The sequence below is a fragment of the Rosa rugosa genome, chromosome 1 (assembly GCF_958449725.1).
Source record: "Rosa rugosa chromosome 1, drRosRugo1.1, whole genome shotgun sequence".
Lineage (NCBI taxonomy): Eukaryota > Viridiplantae > Streptophyta > Magnoliopsida > Rosales > Rosaceae > Rosa > Rosa rugosa.
The window spans coordinates 40,060,030-40,077,459 of NC_084820.1; positions in this window are offsets into that span (position 1 = coordinate 40,060,030).

Sequence of the window (17,430 nt, forward strand, 5' to 3'; positions counted from 1 at the left end):
GGAGCCCTATATATAGGGATTACAAAGTACTAGTTCTAATGTTACAAGGAATACCAATCCGTGTAGGATTGGGAAATCTAGAACCTTCTCTCCTATTGCTACTCCTAGTTTGATAAGGCACACTAAGTCGATTTTCCTTCAACACTCCCCCTTGTGCCGCTCAAACTTGGTGGTGACGCTTCATCCGTTGCCTCGTTAAAAACCTTGCCAGGTAACAAAAACCCTGTGGGACAAAAATAATCCTGGTCGAAGGACAAAAAGAGCACAACACATCCTTCACTCTTCGAGATCGAACGTAGACATCATAACTCCCCCTGATGTCGATATCTCCCCCTGATTGCTACAATCGTGGGAGTTCGGATAACTTTCTCAATCCGATGCTCTTCACATGTTTCTCGAAGGTGGATTTAGGTAACGACTTAGTGAATAAGTCCGCTACATTATCCTCTTATCGGATTTGATTCACTTCAATCTTTAGAAGTGATTGTTGTTGCTGATTATAAAAGAACTTAGGCGATATATGCTTGGTGTTGTCGCCCTTGATGAAACCTAACTTCATTTGCTCAATACAAGCTGCATTATCCTCATAAATGCATGTAGGTTCATCTGTGGTAGACTTCAAACCACAACTTCCTTGAATATGTCTTATTACAGACCTTAGCCATATACATTCTCGTACGGCTTCATGTAGAGCAATAATCTCTGCATGATTTGAGGAAGTAGCAACAAGGGTCTGTTTTGTAGACCTCCAAGATATCGCAGTGCTTCCCATGGTAAAGACATAACCAGTTTGGGAGCGACCTTTGTGGTCAGAGAGGTACCCTGCATCAGCAAATCCCATCAAAACATCACTGTCGTTTTGATGGAGGGGAATAGGGTGAGGCCGGCCACCCTTGGTGGTGGCGGCGGCGTTGGCGGCAATATTGCCGGCCAAGTTGTCATGTTGGACGGTGGCACCATGCCTAATGGGGTCCGATCCCATTCTTCCGTCATTCCTCTTCTCTCTGTAGGGATAAAATAGGCCCATATCAATCGTACCTCTTAGGTATCGAAAGATGGTCTTTACACCAATCCAATGGCGGCGTGTTGGCGCAGAGCTATGTCGAGCTAACAAGTTCATTGCGAATGAGATATCCGGTCTTGTGCATTGAGCTAAGTACAATAATGCGCCTATTGCACTTAAATAGGGCACTTCGGCCTCTAATGGTTCTTCGTCCTCATCCCTTGGACGAAACGGATCTTTTCCGGGCTCAAGACTACGGCCGATCATGGGAGTACTCACAGGCTTTGCTTTATCTTCATTAAAGCGCCTTAGGATTTTCTGAGTATATGCAGACTGATGGATCAAAATCCCATCACTACGGTGCTCGAGTTCTAAACCGAGACAAAACCGTGTTTTCCCAAGATCTTTCATCTCAAATTCGGATTTCAATTATTTAGCAGTTTCCTTCAACTCATCTAGAGTTCCAATTAGGTTCATGTCATCGACATAAACTGCTACGATTGCAAATCCGGAACTTGTTCTTTTAATGAACACACATGGGCATATTTCGTTATTAATATATCCCTTCCCAATCAAGTAGTCACTTAGACGATTATACCACATCCGTCCGGATTGTTTTAATCCATATAGTGAGCGTTTTAATCTTATTGAAAACGCGCTCCGTGGTTTAGAGCCACTTGATTTGGGTAATTGAAGTCCATCTGGAACCTTCATATATATCTCTGAATCTAGATCCCCATAGAGATATGCTGTAACCACATCCATAAGCTGCATGTCAAGTTTTTCGGAAACTACCAAACTGACAAGGTAGCGGAACGTTATAACGTCCATTACGGGAGAATATGTCTCCTCGTAGTCGATTCCAGGGCGTTGTGAGAAACCTTGCGCCACAAGGCGGGCTTTATATCTCACCACCTCATTTTTCTCATTACGCTTTCTAACAAAGACCCATTTATGGCCAACAGGCTTTACACTTGGGGGTGTCTGCGTTACAGGCCCAAATACCTGTCTCTTTGTTAGTGAATCCAATTCAACCTGGATCGCATCTTTCCATTTAGGCCAATCTGCTCTTCGTTGACATTCTTCAACAGAGCGAGGTTCGATATCATCATATTCTATAATTCCTTTTGCAATGTGATATGCAAATGCATCATCAATCGCCATAGAATTTATATCCATCATCTCATGTACACTAGTGTAATTTATGGAGATCTCTCTATTCTCTGGAGTTGGTTCTGACATTGGAGCGTCCCCCAATGATGTCTCTTGGACATAACCATAATCCGGAATATTCTCATGAGATGGATTATTCACATCGATGATTAATGGATTATTTTGTGCCAAACTCGCTTTCTTTCTTGGGCGAGAATCCATCGAACCTATGGGCTTCCCGCGCTTCCTGGCAGGAGCCATGGGCCTAGCCACAACGTCACCATCACTGTAAGAGGGGACGTTGGCGCCATGCTCAATTGCCCTTGAGATGGCGTCATGTCCTCTGATTTTAGGGACATCAATCCTTGCAGGCACGTTTGCAGCAGGTATGTGTGATCTCGTCACTTTAGCGATATCAGAAAACGCATCAGGCATCGATTCTGCTACGTTCTGAAGATCGAGAATTCTCCGCACTTTAATTTCGGACTGTGCGGTTCGGGGATCAAGATGAGACAGAGTGGGGACAGACCACGACAATTCCTGTCGTTCCTGTTGAACATTGGTGTTCTTATCTCCCCCTAACGACGGGAAGACTGTCTCATCGAAGTGACAATCCGTAAATCGTGCGGTAAAGAGATCGCCTGTCAAGGGTTCTATATAGCGGATAATTGTTGGAGAATCATATCCAACGTAGACGCCTAATCGTCGTTGAGGACCCATTTTGGTGCGCTGTGGCGCCGCAATTGGCACATAAACTGCACACCCAAATATGCGTAAGTGTGAGACATCAGGCTCATACCCAGTCACCATCTGGGACGCAGGGAATGGTTGAGTGGCAGTGGGCCTCAGACGAATAAGGATAGCTGCATGCAATATTGCATAGCCCCAAGCAGAAATAGGGAGATTGGTGCGCATTACCAATGCCCTAGCGACCATTTGTAGTCGTTTAATGACGGCTTCTGCGAGACCATTTTGGGTGTGAACATGAGGAACTGGATGTTTAACTTCAATCCCAATGGACATGCAATAATCATCAAAAGTTTTTTATGTAAACTCCCCAGCATTGTCTAACCTTATAGACTTAATAGGATGATCAGGGTGGTGAGCCCTTAACTTAATAATTTGTGCTAGGAGTTTAGCAAATGCAGCGTTCCTAGTGGACAATAGCATGACATGTGACCAACGTGTCGATGCATTAACCAACACCATAAAATATCGAAATGGTCCGCAATGTGGTTGAATAGGTCCACAAATATCACCTTGAATTCTTTGCAAGAATGGTATATTTTCTTTAGTGTCCTTTGCATAGGATGGTCTCGATCCTAGCTTTGCTAAAGAGCAGGCTTTGCAGAATGAATAATGGGCTTTAGAAATAACCAATGAGGATTTTGGTTGAGCCATGAAGTCACAATTGACTTTAGAAGTAGAAATTGGAGTCAGGGGAGCAGAGGTGGCGTCAAAGCCACCCTTGAGCCGCAGGGGGATGGCGGCGCCGGCTAGTGGTGGCTGAACTTGAAGGGGGAAGGCGCCGTGAGGCGCAGGTGCTCCTCCTTGATCCAAATTTCGAGTTTTACTTCCTTTCGTTCGGAAAAAGGGATGTCCGTGTGAAGTCTTTAATATACGGATCATCATGTCACGACCTGGGTGTCCCAAACGGTCGTGCCAAAGCCTATATGTGTCTGAATCCCATAAATCATCTCTCATAACATGATTGGATTCAATTATTCGAATAGTGGTTGCATACAACCCACTAGATCGACACATAAGTTTCTCTAATACTCGTTTATATCCGTAGTCATTAGAGGTGATGCAAAGGAACTCTTGTCCATTCTCACAATGCGTTTCCGCATGAAAACCATTGGCTCTTATATATTTGAAGTAATAAAGTTCGAAAAATATGTCTACGACATGAGATAAAATAAATCGATACTTTATTAAATAGCCAATGATTACATCAAAGTTTCGTGACCATAATCTAATCCAAAGTAAAATCAAACATTAGACAAATTGTAGTCACTCAATTCGTTCGGTAATTCCAATTAAATATGACCAGGGAAGTAGAGAGAGATGTCGGTGGAGCAAAGCTCTCTTAAGTACCACTAATCTCAATTACTTTCCTAGACATCATACTTAATTGAGTACGCCTAGAGGAAAAGAGATAATCCAATAAGTCATTTTATTGATTAAGGCATAATTGCCATTACATAATTCTTGGAAATTAAAAGACTATTCTAAATAAAAATCTGCGGCATTCTATCTTCATCGCCAGATTTAAAGTCTTTTATAGCTCGATATCTTGATTACCATTGATCAGGTACTCCATAAAATACCATGAAGAGGATGCTCTCTTGATTGAGATGTATTGACACAATACATATGGTCCCTAGGACCAATGGCGTTGGAAATAGTGCTACCATGGCCAAAAGTGGCGCCATGGTGTCCAACCTTATACCCTCAACGTCATGACTCCTATGGTCATGTTAGGGTTTTCTCAATCAATTTGTTCTTTTGTGTTTTTCACAATCATGCATCAATAATATGATGCAGAGAGCCTCCGAACAATATTTCATAACTCTTTCAAAGTTTAGAGAAGCGGATATTATTCCATCATGCTTCTAAGTTCGGAAAATTGTGAATGTTACTAAAACGTTCACGAGGCGCAACCCAAAGGTTGTTAGTGTTATCCTCATTCATGTACTCAAACTGGAGGGCCATCTTCATGTGGCGCTTCATCAGGGTAAATGCCCTGGAATTATCTATCTCAGTTTGAGGGCCTTGAGTGGTTCTTTTAGAACAAGACTCCTGGATTGTAGGCAATAAATCAAGGGAAATTAGGTGGAGCTCAACATTATGAGCCCACATGAAAATTTCATGCTCGTAGAATCCAATGGAGTAAAATCGAGCTCGTTCAAGTCTTACATCCTGAAAAGGAAAGCAAGAACGTATTAGTTTCGGAGTCAATGCTTCCACGAAAACTAATATAAGATTTCTGAGCCTTAATGCTACCAAGAAATCGATTTCCAAGAATATTTGGATTAGACCGAAACAATGATGTTTAGATGGTCATAAATCGATGCTTACGGACGCTCTTAGTCCGAAGTCTTACGAACGCTCTTAGTTCGTTAATAGCGTGAATCCCCACGATTCCGCTTTCTCAAAGAATCGAACCCACGTTACAGAAAGGTGGGATGTAGAAGAAGGGAGGTTGCAAGTCCCCGAAGAAAAAGAAGGAGAAATTAAAATTCGGAAAGCAGGAACTTTAATTTAAAAACTTACTTGTTGAAATTCGGAACAGATTCTGTTCTGAACAGCTTGCACTTCGATTGGTGTACCGGTCTCAAAACAACTACGATAAGGCTGAAATTCGGAGGTCAGATGGAAGAGACAGAGACGAACAACTTTGATGAAGAAAGGATTTTGATCTGAGGTTCCGAACTAGACGTTTCGGGGCTTGCAAGAAGACAGACGTGCACAGGAAAGGTGAAGGATGCAGTTGGTGTGCGTTGGTGCTGCAGGGACAGCAGACGTGCAGCGGTGCTGCAGGGGCAGCAGGGATACATGCGCAGGGGCGCGTAGGTGCTGCAGGGGCAGGCGCGCAGGTGAGGCTAGCGTGGGCTAGGAGCTGCGGTGATGAAGAAGATTTTTGGGTTTTTGGTTTTTGGTTTGTGGTTAAAGCTCGTGCTGATAACGTGTTTAAGTAAAATAGATTCGAGAGAGAATGTAGAGAGAATTGTAATCATATTATTGAGAATAGGAGCCCTATATATAGGGATTACAAAGTACTAGTTCTAATGTTACAAGGAATACCAATCCGTGTAGGATTGGGAAATCTAGAACCTTCTCTCCTATTGCTACTCCTAGTTTGATAAGGCACACTAAGTCGATTTTCCTTCAACAAGATACTAATTTATTGATAAATAAATTTTTAACGGCACTAATTTTTTATAAATCTATATTTATACATCATACACTCCAAAGAGCAACATATAGCAATTCAAAGAAAATGAGAAAACTGACCGTTGGATGTGATTATTACAATAAAATAAGAGTGTGGTTAAAAATTTAGTCAATTTCACCATAGTTTCAAACCCGATCGGATTGGTCAACTGTAGTCACTTGCATGTTTTCTTGGTTGACCGATGGCGTGATGAACGCAAAACTTACTTATTTTTTTACATCACGTTTGTAAATATTTCATCGATGGATGTGTGTGGACATAAGATAAAAATTTCAATTTTTAATTACAAATACGTTGGCCTATACTAATTTGTCTCCTAAAGTTGTATGACTTATACATTGCATTTAAATTGTTGAGGTCCATTCTAAAACAACCATGAAGTGGAAGATGAATTTGGAGAAACCAACCGCTCGATTGAGAGATTGTAATATTTTATGGTGGTTGTAAAAAATACAGCCAATTTGGTTTTCGTTTCGAATTCGATCAACTAGGTCAAACCTAGTTACTCTTCTAAACCTATATTTATACATCACACGCTCCAAAGAGCAACCCCTATCAATTCAAAGAAAATGGGAAAACCGACCGTTGAATGTGATTATTACAATAAATTATGAGTGTGGTTAAAAATTTAGTCAATTTCACCATAGTTTCGAACTCGATCGGATTGGTCAACTGTAGTCACTTGCATGTTTTCTTGGTTGACCGATGGCGTGATGAACGCAAAACTTGTTTATTTTTTTACATCACGCTTGTAAATAATTCATCGATGGATGTGTGTGGACATAAGATAAAAATTTCAATTTTTAATTACAGATACGTTGGCCTATACTAATTTGTCTCCTAAAGTTGTATGACTTATACATTGCATTTAAATTGTTGAGGTCCATTCTAAAACAACCGTGAAGTGGAAGATGAATTTGGAGAAACCAACCGCTCGATTGAGAGATTGTAATATTTTATGGTGGTTGTAAAAAATCTAGCCAATTTGGTTATCGTTTCGAATTCGATCAACTAGGTCAAACGTAGTTACTCTTATAAACCTATATTTATATATCATACACTCCAAAGAGCAACCCCTATCAATTCAAAGAAAATGAAAAAACCGACCGTTAGATGAGTTTATTACAATAAATTATGAGTGTGATAAAAAATTTAGCCAATTTCACCATATTTTCGAATTCGATCGGATTGGTCAACCGTAGTCACTTATATGTTTTCTTGGTTGACCGATGGCGTGACAACCGCGAAACGTGCTTATTTTTTCACATCACGTTTGTATATATTCCATCGATGGATGTGCCTGGACATAAGATAAAAAAAAATTAATTTTAATTACAAACACATTGGCCTATACCAATTTTCTTCCTAAAGTTGTATGACTTATACATTGCATTTTAATTGTTGAGGTCCATTCTAAAACAACCATGTAGTGGAAGATGAATTTGGAGAAACCAACCGCTCGATTGAGAGATTGTAATATTTTATGGTGGTTGTAAAAAATACAGCCAATTTGGTTTTCGTTTCGAATTCGATCAACTAGGTCAAACCTAGTTACTCTTCTAAACCTATATTTATACATCACACGCTCCAAAGAGCAACCCCTATCAATTCAAAGAAAATGGGAAAACCGACCGTTGAATGTGATTATTACAATAAATTATGAGTGTGTGGTTAAAAATTTAGTCAATTTCACCATAGTTTCGAACTCGATCGGATTGGTCAACTGTAGTCACTTGCATGTTTTCTTGGTTGACCGATGGCGTGATGAACGCAAAACTTGTTTATTTTTTTACATCACGCTTGTAAATAATTCATCGATGGATGTGTGTGGACATAAGATAAAAATTTCAATTTTTAATTACAGATACGTTGGCCTATACTAATTTGTCTCCTAAAGTTGTATGACTTATACATTGCATTTAAATTGTTGAGGTCCATTCTAAAACAACCGTGAAGTGGAAGATGAATTTGGAGAAACCAACCGCTCGATTGAGAGATTGTAATATTTTATGGTGGTTGTAAAAAATCTAGCAAATTTGGTTATCGTTTCGAATTCGATCAACTAGGTCAAACGTAGTTACTCTTATAAACCTATATTTATATATCATACACTCCTAAGAGCAACCCCTATCAATTCAAAGAAAATGGAAAAACCGACCGTTGGATGAGTTTATTACAATAAATTATGAGTGTGGTAAAAAATTTAGCCAATTTCACCATATTTTCGAATCCGATCGAATTGGTCAACCGATATTTAGAATATATATATATATATATATATATATATATATATGCACATATTTTATATAGAAGTATAAGAACTTCCACACACACACACACACACATATATATATATATACATATATATATCTATATATATATGTATATATATATATATCCAGATCCTATCCAGAGCGAAGCTCCGCTTTGAAAATTAACGTGTGAAGTTCGAGTTTTCGGTCACTTTTTGGTCGCATATCCACATCTCGACCGTTCAGTTTTTAGATACTAGTGTATAGATCGTCTCTGCAAATTTTCAGCCAAAATGATGATCGTTAAGGTATTGATAAGTGCCTTAAAGCTAGTACGGTTCAGGTTGACAGATTCAGTCCGTCCATTGGTTTAAACGAGTTAGATGTCTTAATGATCATCAATTTGGCTGAAAATTTGCAGAGATGATCTATACAGTAGTACCTAAAAACTGAACGGTCGAGATGTGGATATGCGACCGAAAACTCGAACTTCACACGTTAATTTCAAAGCGGAGCTCCGCTCTGGATTGGATCTGTATATATATATATATATATATATATATATATATATATATATATATATATACAGACACACACACACATACATGATATATTGATATATATATATATATATATGGGCAAATTACTGGTCACTCCCTCAACTTTTGGAGAGTCGACAGTTCAGTCCCTCGTATCATAATTTTAACAAATAACTCCCTATACATTCAAATCTCACACAATTTGGTCCAAAATGACCATTTTACCCTCACTTCTTTTTTTTCTTTTCTTTTTTTTCTATCCTCTCTCTCACTTCCTCTTTTTTTTTCTATCCTCTCTCTCACTTCCTTTTTTTTGTTTCTTTTTTCTCCTTCGCTCTCACTTTGTCTCTTCTCTCGCCAACTCGCTGAGCCTCCCCCATCATCCAGCCACCAACTTGACGCCGTGGAAGCTCGATCCGACCACTCCACCCTCCCTCAGCCCCCCTATTCCGGCAAAGACACACCACTCCTCCCTAGATCAGAGCCGGCCAGCCCTCCCTCTCTCTCCTCCAATTCCACTTCGCCCCTCTCGCTCTCCCTCTCCAAACCTTAAAATCCCTCCCTGCCGGCACCAAGATCCAGATGCTCCCCTCCGGCAGCTCCCTTGTCGTCACCTCGCTACCTTCTGGCTGCAGACTCTCACTTAATGGTGTCAGGGTCACAACCGCCGCCTCGCCTATCTACGACGACTACTTCCTGATCATTCCCGGAGTCGAGGACTTCTTCGACCCGAATTTTCATGCTCCCGCCCCGACTCGAATTCCGGTCGCCGATCCGATGTGCGGGTCGCCTCGTCGAACGGTACAAGAACGATCGGGTTTCGGACCCAGAGAATGGTACCCGGAAATGCCCGAGGAGGCCGATTGCAGTTACTATCTCAGGACTGGGATTTGTGGTTGCGGCTCGAGGTGTCGGTACATCACCCCCGTGATCATATTGCGGTAAATTCTTGTTGAACTACCCCCTTTTTTCACTGCTTCAATTGGTTCTGTTTAAGGCCTGATTAGATTGTTTTCGCCTGATTCCGAATGTGCTTGTTTGGTTTTCTATTCTGTTTTGGTTTGATCTTGTCTGTTAGTATGCAGATTTGATCACGTTTGCTTGTGATATTGATGTAATTTGATCACTAGTTCATTGGATTTTTAACTCATTGTGGGAGAAATGTTTTGAGTTTATGGGTTTTTTTTAGGGTGGTTAATAAGATCTGTGTAGTTGATGGCTTCGTTTCTTGATCTGCAGCTCATGGGGTTCAAGAACCCTCTGTGTTCGTTGACCGCCTTTGCTCCAGTTGACCATACAGTGGAGAATCCTCTACCGGACCCGTCGATCTTTCTACGACACTCGTTGATGGGTATCATGAGCGTGTCGGAATGCATCTTGGTAAGATGGTTGTCGAGAGAGAGAGAGAGAGAGGGAAAAAAAAAAAAAAAAGGAAGTGAGAGAGAGGATAGAAAAAAAAGAGGAAGTGAGAGAGAGGATAGAAAAAAAAGAAAAGAAAAAAAAGAAGTGAGGGTAAAATGGTCATTTTGGACCAAATTGTGTGAGATTTGAATGTATAGGGAGTTATTTGTTAAAATTATGATACGAGGGACTGAACTGTCGACTCCCCAAAAGTTGAGGGAGTGACCAGTAATTTGCCCTATATATATATATAAACACACACATATTTTATATATATATATATAAACACACACACACATATATATATATAATATTTTACGGGCTTTTACGGGCTTTTTTGCGGGCCGGCCCACTACCCACCCGAGGCGGGCTTTTGCGGGCTTTTTAACGGGCCGGGCCGGGCTTTTAGCCCTCAAGGCCGGCGGGCCTCCATCAGCCCACTTGATCCGCGGGCTTTTTGATGAGGCCTAGCAGATATCACTAATTCTTGTTGTAAACATTTGTGGATAATCATGTAAATAGATGTTGAGTAATAGGTGTCTATCCCTATAGATTAGTGATTGATAGGTTGTAATTGTAGGAGTGATTGAATTGTAATTGAGCATTACCTTTTTGTGTACACCATGTAGTCCTATATAAGGCTCCTCATGGTGAGATGAATAACACACATCCCATTCTCTGTGTCTAAACTCTCTCTCTCTCTCTCTCTCTCAAATTCTTTTCTGTTTTACAATAATTCTTACAAAATATGAAATATTAATTCCTCTTATAAAACTATAAATTATTTATTTGCCAAAAAAAATGAACCAATGACTTCGATCCTAGACATTCCGTACACTAAAGAGTCAACTTCGTTGTCAGCCCTGTAAGAAAATGTAGAAAAGGATCGTTGTGATTAGCATCGTTAGACTGTTGATCACAATGCTATGGTGTCTTTGATCTAGACACAAGAAGAGAAATACAAATCTTTGAATGAAAGACAATGGAAGGAACTGAGGTTCTATTTATAGACCTCAACAATTGTACCTCTTGAGTGAAAAGGTATAACTAATCAATAGTTATACCTTTTCACCATAATTATCAGCACTCTTGTACCTCCAGGATACGTGAATTTCCTTGTTCAAGTGCGTCTTGATGCACCAATTTTATGGTACATCTCCTTACACAGCATACTCATTGTGAAGCCATTTAATCACATAATCATATTCCAACATCTCCCACTTGATCATGATGATTCAAGTTTCCAATGGCTTCCAGGTTTTGGATGTTTTTACTAAGTGTATCTTATTTGATTGCAATCACTTTTAACTATCCATCCTGATTTATTTTGGATATCCATTCTAATTATCATATACCTAATTACTCTGGACTTTCCAACCATCAAATAATGATTTCATTTACCACGTGCGCACGTTTTTGAATCATTTTCCATCTGACCACAACATATTTCATTTAATAAGCTGGCACCATTCTCATATATTAGGAATTTTAACCATCCACACCTAATACTAATGGTGACTTTATAATCCGCATTAACCCGAATATTATACAAATTCATTCTTGTTGCCTCAAAACGGATTTTACAGACAAGAAGATTTGTTATAATTTCGTTTCTTGGTTAATGCCCTCTATCTTATTTCCAACCAATTTTAATCAGATAGAGTTGTATCAATTGTCACTTTTAGGCGTCCCTAAAACACTACAATGATACTTACCAGCATGCTTAATTACATCTAGATGATTTTAAACCCATTTTACAAACATGCTCTTTCAATTTTTCCAGCGTTAATCCTTTGGCCATAGGATCAGCCACCATCTGTTCAGAGGGTACGTAGTCGACTTTTACTTCACCTCTTTCCACTATATCTTGTATATAGTGATATTTTACGTCAATGTGTTTTCCTTTGGAACTATTTGCTCCACTTTTAATTAGGAAGATGGCGGACTTATTATCATGAAACACATCAATAGCTTTTTTAGGTATACCTATATTCATATAATCTATGAAACGCTTGGCCCACAATGCAGTACTTACCAATGTGCTACAAAAATATATTATGCCCCCATGGTTGACTTGGCAACACATTTATGTTTCTTACTTAACCAAGAAACAGTTGTTCCACCAAATAAAATGATGTTACCGCTTGTAGACTTTCTGTCATTCAAGTCTCCAGCGAAATCTGCATCACTATAACAAATCAAATCTAAATCACTTATTCCAAAACAAAGTTTCATATCTTGAGTGCCTTTCAGATATCTCATAATTCATTTAACCGCTTGCCAGTGTTCTTTGCCAGGATTAGATTGATATCTGCTTACTAGTCCTACAGCATGACAGATGTCTGGTCTAGTACTTGTCATTGCATACATCAAGCTACCCACGGCTTGAGGATATGGAACATTTTTCATGTAATTTATTTCTTCTTCTTGTATAGGACACATCTCTTTTGTAAGAATCGTTCCCTTACTAATGCGTGTACCAATTGAGTTGCATTCTGTCATATTGAATCTTTTCAAGATCTTATCCAGATAGTTCTCTTAGTCCAAGTAGAGTAGTTTGTTGTTTCTATCTCTAGTAATTTTTATTCCTAAGACATAGGAAGTTTCTCCTATATCTTTCACTCAAACTTGGAACCTAGATATGATTTTGTTTTAGTAATTGTTTTTGTGGAAGAAACGGGATGGTCGTGAGAGCTTCGATCTCCGAGTTCTGTACCTATCAAGCTTGTATCTTTCAATTATGATATGTTGCAGGTCTAAATCCTTTACAAGGTTCAATTCTCTTCTGATTGCTAGTAGTTCTACATGCTTAGCCGAGCTTGTATGTGGCATGGCATCTGTAAACGATGCCATGAAGTGTCCCTGTGAGTTTCGAAGCACACCCCTTGTTCCATTTCTTTTCATTTGAGGCACAAACACTCCATCAACGTTTAGCTTGGGTATACTGTCCTTCTCTGGTCACCATAATTGCTTTTGCATTGCAGCCACAGTCCTTTGAGTAGTACGAGCCAGTTTGAACTCTTCCAACCATGTTAAAGACTGCAAGCTTAGGCTTTAAGGTGTCTGGGAGCTATTATTCCATAGAAAATTGTTTTTATTCTTCCATAACACTCATAGCAGCATCATCACCTTTTCAAATACTTACAAACGCATATGCAAAGCACAATCAAGAAGCCAATCCTTAAAGTTGTGGGACGACAAAAGTGTATGTTGCATTTGTAGAGTTGGGTCTGATAGTAGTTCAAAAGCAATGGGGCATTTACAGAAAAGGTGAGAGGAGTCCTCCAATCTGTGCATGCATAACAAGCAATGCTCATCTCCCGTATACCCTTTAATACGTAAACGGTCTCTTGTCGGCAAAAGATTATTTGCAGCTTTCCACACACATATTTGAACTTTTTCTGGGACTTTAGCACCCCAAATTTGCTGCCATAGAGTTTGATATGGGTCTCCATTAGAAGAAGAAGCTAGAGTGTTATGTAGGACAATTTACCGTGCAATCCAATATGCAAACTTCACAGTGAACTTACCCCTGTTCTCAGGGCTCCATGAAAGCTTGTCAGAGAGCAAACATCTACTCAAGGGGATAACAAGTACTTTTTCTGTAATTTCAGCACTAAAGAGAGACCGCACCACAGTACTCTTCCAAGTATGGTGCTCAGAGTCAATAAGTTCAGAAATTATTACCAAGCCTGAAGTCGAGGGGCGTTGAAGCAAATACGTAGGACAATTAGGTATCCAATGGTCAGACCAAATGTTGATAATGGTAACATCACCTACTCTCCATTTATTTCTAGCCTTCAGGGTTGATCTTCCACTGATGATGCTATGCAAGAGAATGACAGGGAGTCACCCAACTCTACTTCCCAGAAGGTTCCATTAGGGAAATACCAAGCTTTTTATATTTGAGCAATAAGTGAATGAGGATTGGTTACAATTCTCCATCCCTGCTTTGCTAACATTGCAAGATTGTAAGCATAGATATTTTTAAAACCCAACCTACCTTCTCTTTTGGTAAGAAAAGTCTCTCCCAACTCCTCCAATGAATCTTCTTCTTATTATCAGTGTCACCCCAGAAAAAAGAAGCACAAAGTTGATGAATGTCATCACAAGACTCTTTCACAACAGATAGCAATTCATGAAATATAAAGGCATTGATTGAGCTACTGCTTGGATAAAAAGCTCCTCACCTGCACAACTAAGAAGCTTCGACTTCCAAACCACTAGCTTCTTTGTTATCTTTTCTTTTATATACATAAACTTTGTTGTTTTTGACTTGCCAACATGAAGTGGTAATCCCAAGTACTTTTCATGTTCATCCTTGCATTGAACCTCCCAAAAAGCTGATAGTCTAATCTGCACATCTTTAGGGACATTACGTATGGCTGAAAACCACACTGCTTTTCTAGTAGTTTTTTTTTGCCCCGAAGCCTGCTCATAGGTACTTAAAACGCGCCGAATCCTATGGCACTAAATATCAGTGGCTGCCCCAAATAGGAAAGGGAAAAAAATACAAACAGTACCCAACCTATGGCCGACTCCGAATTTCTGTACCCAAGTTTCCAAAACTATCACAATGGTACCCCAAATACCTTGTCCGACCCAACATATGTACCTGCCGTCCATGACGGCGTTAACCCGTGTGCCACATGGCGTATTAGATGGGTATTTGCGTCATTTACTTACCCAGCCCTATTCATAAGTCCCTTTTTTCTCTTCCTCTCTCAGTCTCTCTGCCTCTCTCTTTCTCTTCCCGATTTGTTCTCTCTCTCTCTCTCCCTTCCCGATTTGTTGTATATAGTGGGTGATAGATAAGAAAACTTATATGAGTGTGTTCCTCTTGAAGAGAGGAAGAGAATGGTGTAAAAAGGTCGGCTGAAAGAGGCCGGAGACGGCAGCGAGGTCACTGGAAAAGAAGAAGGCAGTTTTGCGGTGTTTTTTTTTTTTTTCTTTGCTCAATTTCGGGTTTTCCCAATTCTTCTCCTTGTTTCTTCTTTGTTGGTGCAAAGAATTTGGATTAATCTTTGGATTAGATGTTTGTGGATTTGGATCATATGGATTGGTAGTTTTTTCAGCTTCAATGATTCCCAACAAAAAAAAAGTCAAATTCAATGAATCCCTGTTCAAGCTCATAAGTTTTAATTAATCTAGTCTTTGACCACCAAAATTTGTTCCTTTCTTCTTATGCTTAGTTGATGAATTAATCAAGATAAAATTTCCAATAGAATTATGAATGGATCTGTGGGGATACCTCTCCTTTTCTTCTGGGGTTGTAAAGAGATTTTGATGATGAAGGTGGGGGGTGGTGGTGGCGGTGATTATGGCTGAGAGGAAAGCTTCTGGTTTCAGAAGGGATAGAGAATATGAAGAGAAATGGATTTCGTTTGGCAAAGAAAGAGAAAATGGATTATAAAGCCAAAAATAATGGTTTTATTTTTCTAGCCGTAGGATCTTAGAGTGAGTGGAAATGAAGGGCTGATATTCCTTTATAAGTAAATACATAACTAATAAAAAAAATTCAGTTAAAGAAAAATACTAGTAAAAATTAAAAACTAAGATTAAGGCATGAAAGGACTAAAATATTCCTGAAATTATGCCACCTAGCTTAACAATTAACACCGTTATAGACGGCGTGTATGGATGTTGGGTCGCGCTAGATAACCTGGGTACCATTGTGATAGTTTTGGAAACTTGGGTACAGAAATTCGGAGTCGGCCATAAGTTGGGTACTGTTTGTATTTTTTTCCCAAAATGAAACTATCTTCTGCAAAGAAAAGGTGATGCAAGATGGGAGCTTGAGGACACATTCTTAACCCTTGTATACTACCATTATTTATAGCTTTTGTAATTAATGCTGAAAGGCCTTCAGCACACAAAATGAAGAGGTAGGGCGACAATGGATCACCTTGCCTAATGCCCCGAGTCGAAGTAATAGCAGAAATAGTCTCACCATTTACCAAAATAGCATACTTGACAGAAACCACACGACTCATGATCGTCTCTACCACAGTCTACCCACGTACTGTGGTGCAAATCCTAGTCTCAACAACATAGCCCTGAGAAAATTCCATTCTAAACGATCATATGCTTTGCTAATGTCAAGCTTCAATGAAAAGAAACCATCTTCTTGATGTCGAAGTCTATGCATGAAATGTGCCACTTCATTGGCAACAAGAGAATTATCAGAGATCAGTCTGCCAGGCACATAAGCACTTTGCAATGGTGAAATGATGTCTGGTAGCCATTTTTTTAGTATATTGGCAACTGCTTTAGAGAATATCTTGTAAATCACATTACACAGTTCAATGGGACGAAAATGAGTAGCATTAGTTGGATTTTGTACCTTCGGTATTAGGCAGAGATTTGTGAAGCTTGATTCCACACTTCACCTTTCTCCAAGAAATTCCGTATAGCCATACATACATCCATACTGACAATATGCCAATATTTTTGAAAAAAGAATGGGGACATATCATCTGGTCCCGAGCTTTTGGAAGGGTGCATATGAAAAAGCGTATGTTTGATCTCCTCATCAGAGTAGGGCTGTAAGAGTGCAACATTCATCTTTGCAGTGACTTTTGGTGATGTAGCAATAATGATCTCCCGCATTGCCTCCTCTGTCATACCCTCAGTTGTGAAGATGTTTCTGTAATACCTCAATAGAATGTCTTTAACATGGTCGGGATCTGCATGTCATACTCCTTACTCATTCGTAAGACCCTTAATTAGGCTATGACTTCTTCGGTTTGAAGCTTTACGATGGAAGAAAGCTGAATTTCTATCACCATCTTTCAACCATAGAGTGCGAGCTCGCTGTCTCCAATATGTTTCTTGTTGTGCCAAAAGTTGACAGTACTTTACATGGAGCAATGCTGCTCCTCATACTGCTCAGGTGAGTAGGGCGCACTCATACTAGTATTTAGCTTCTCCTGCACAACTCTCATTTCTTGTTTTTGTTTATCAAACTCTACATTGTGCCATTGCAGTAGTTGCTCCTATGTAGTTTTAATTTTTGCCCCGAGTTGTCGTAAGGCACTCCTAGTAAGCAGTGCAGCCAAACCTTGTTGAATTATATCTTGGCATTGTGCATTGCCATGCCACATCTCTTCGAACCGGAACTGTTTT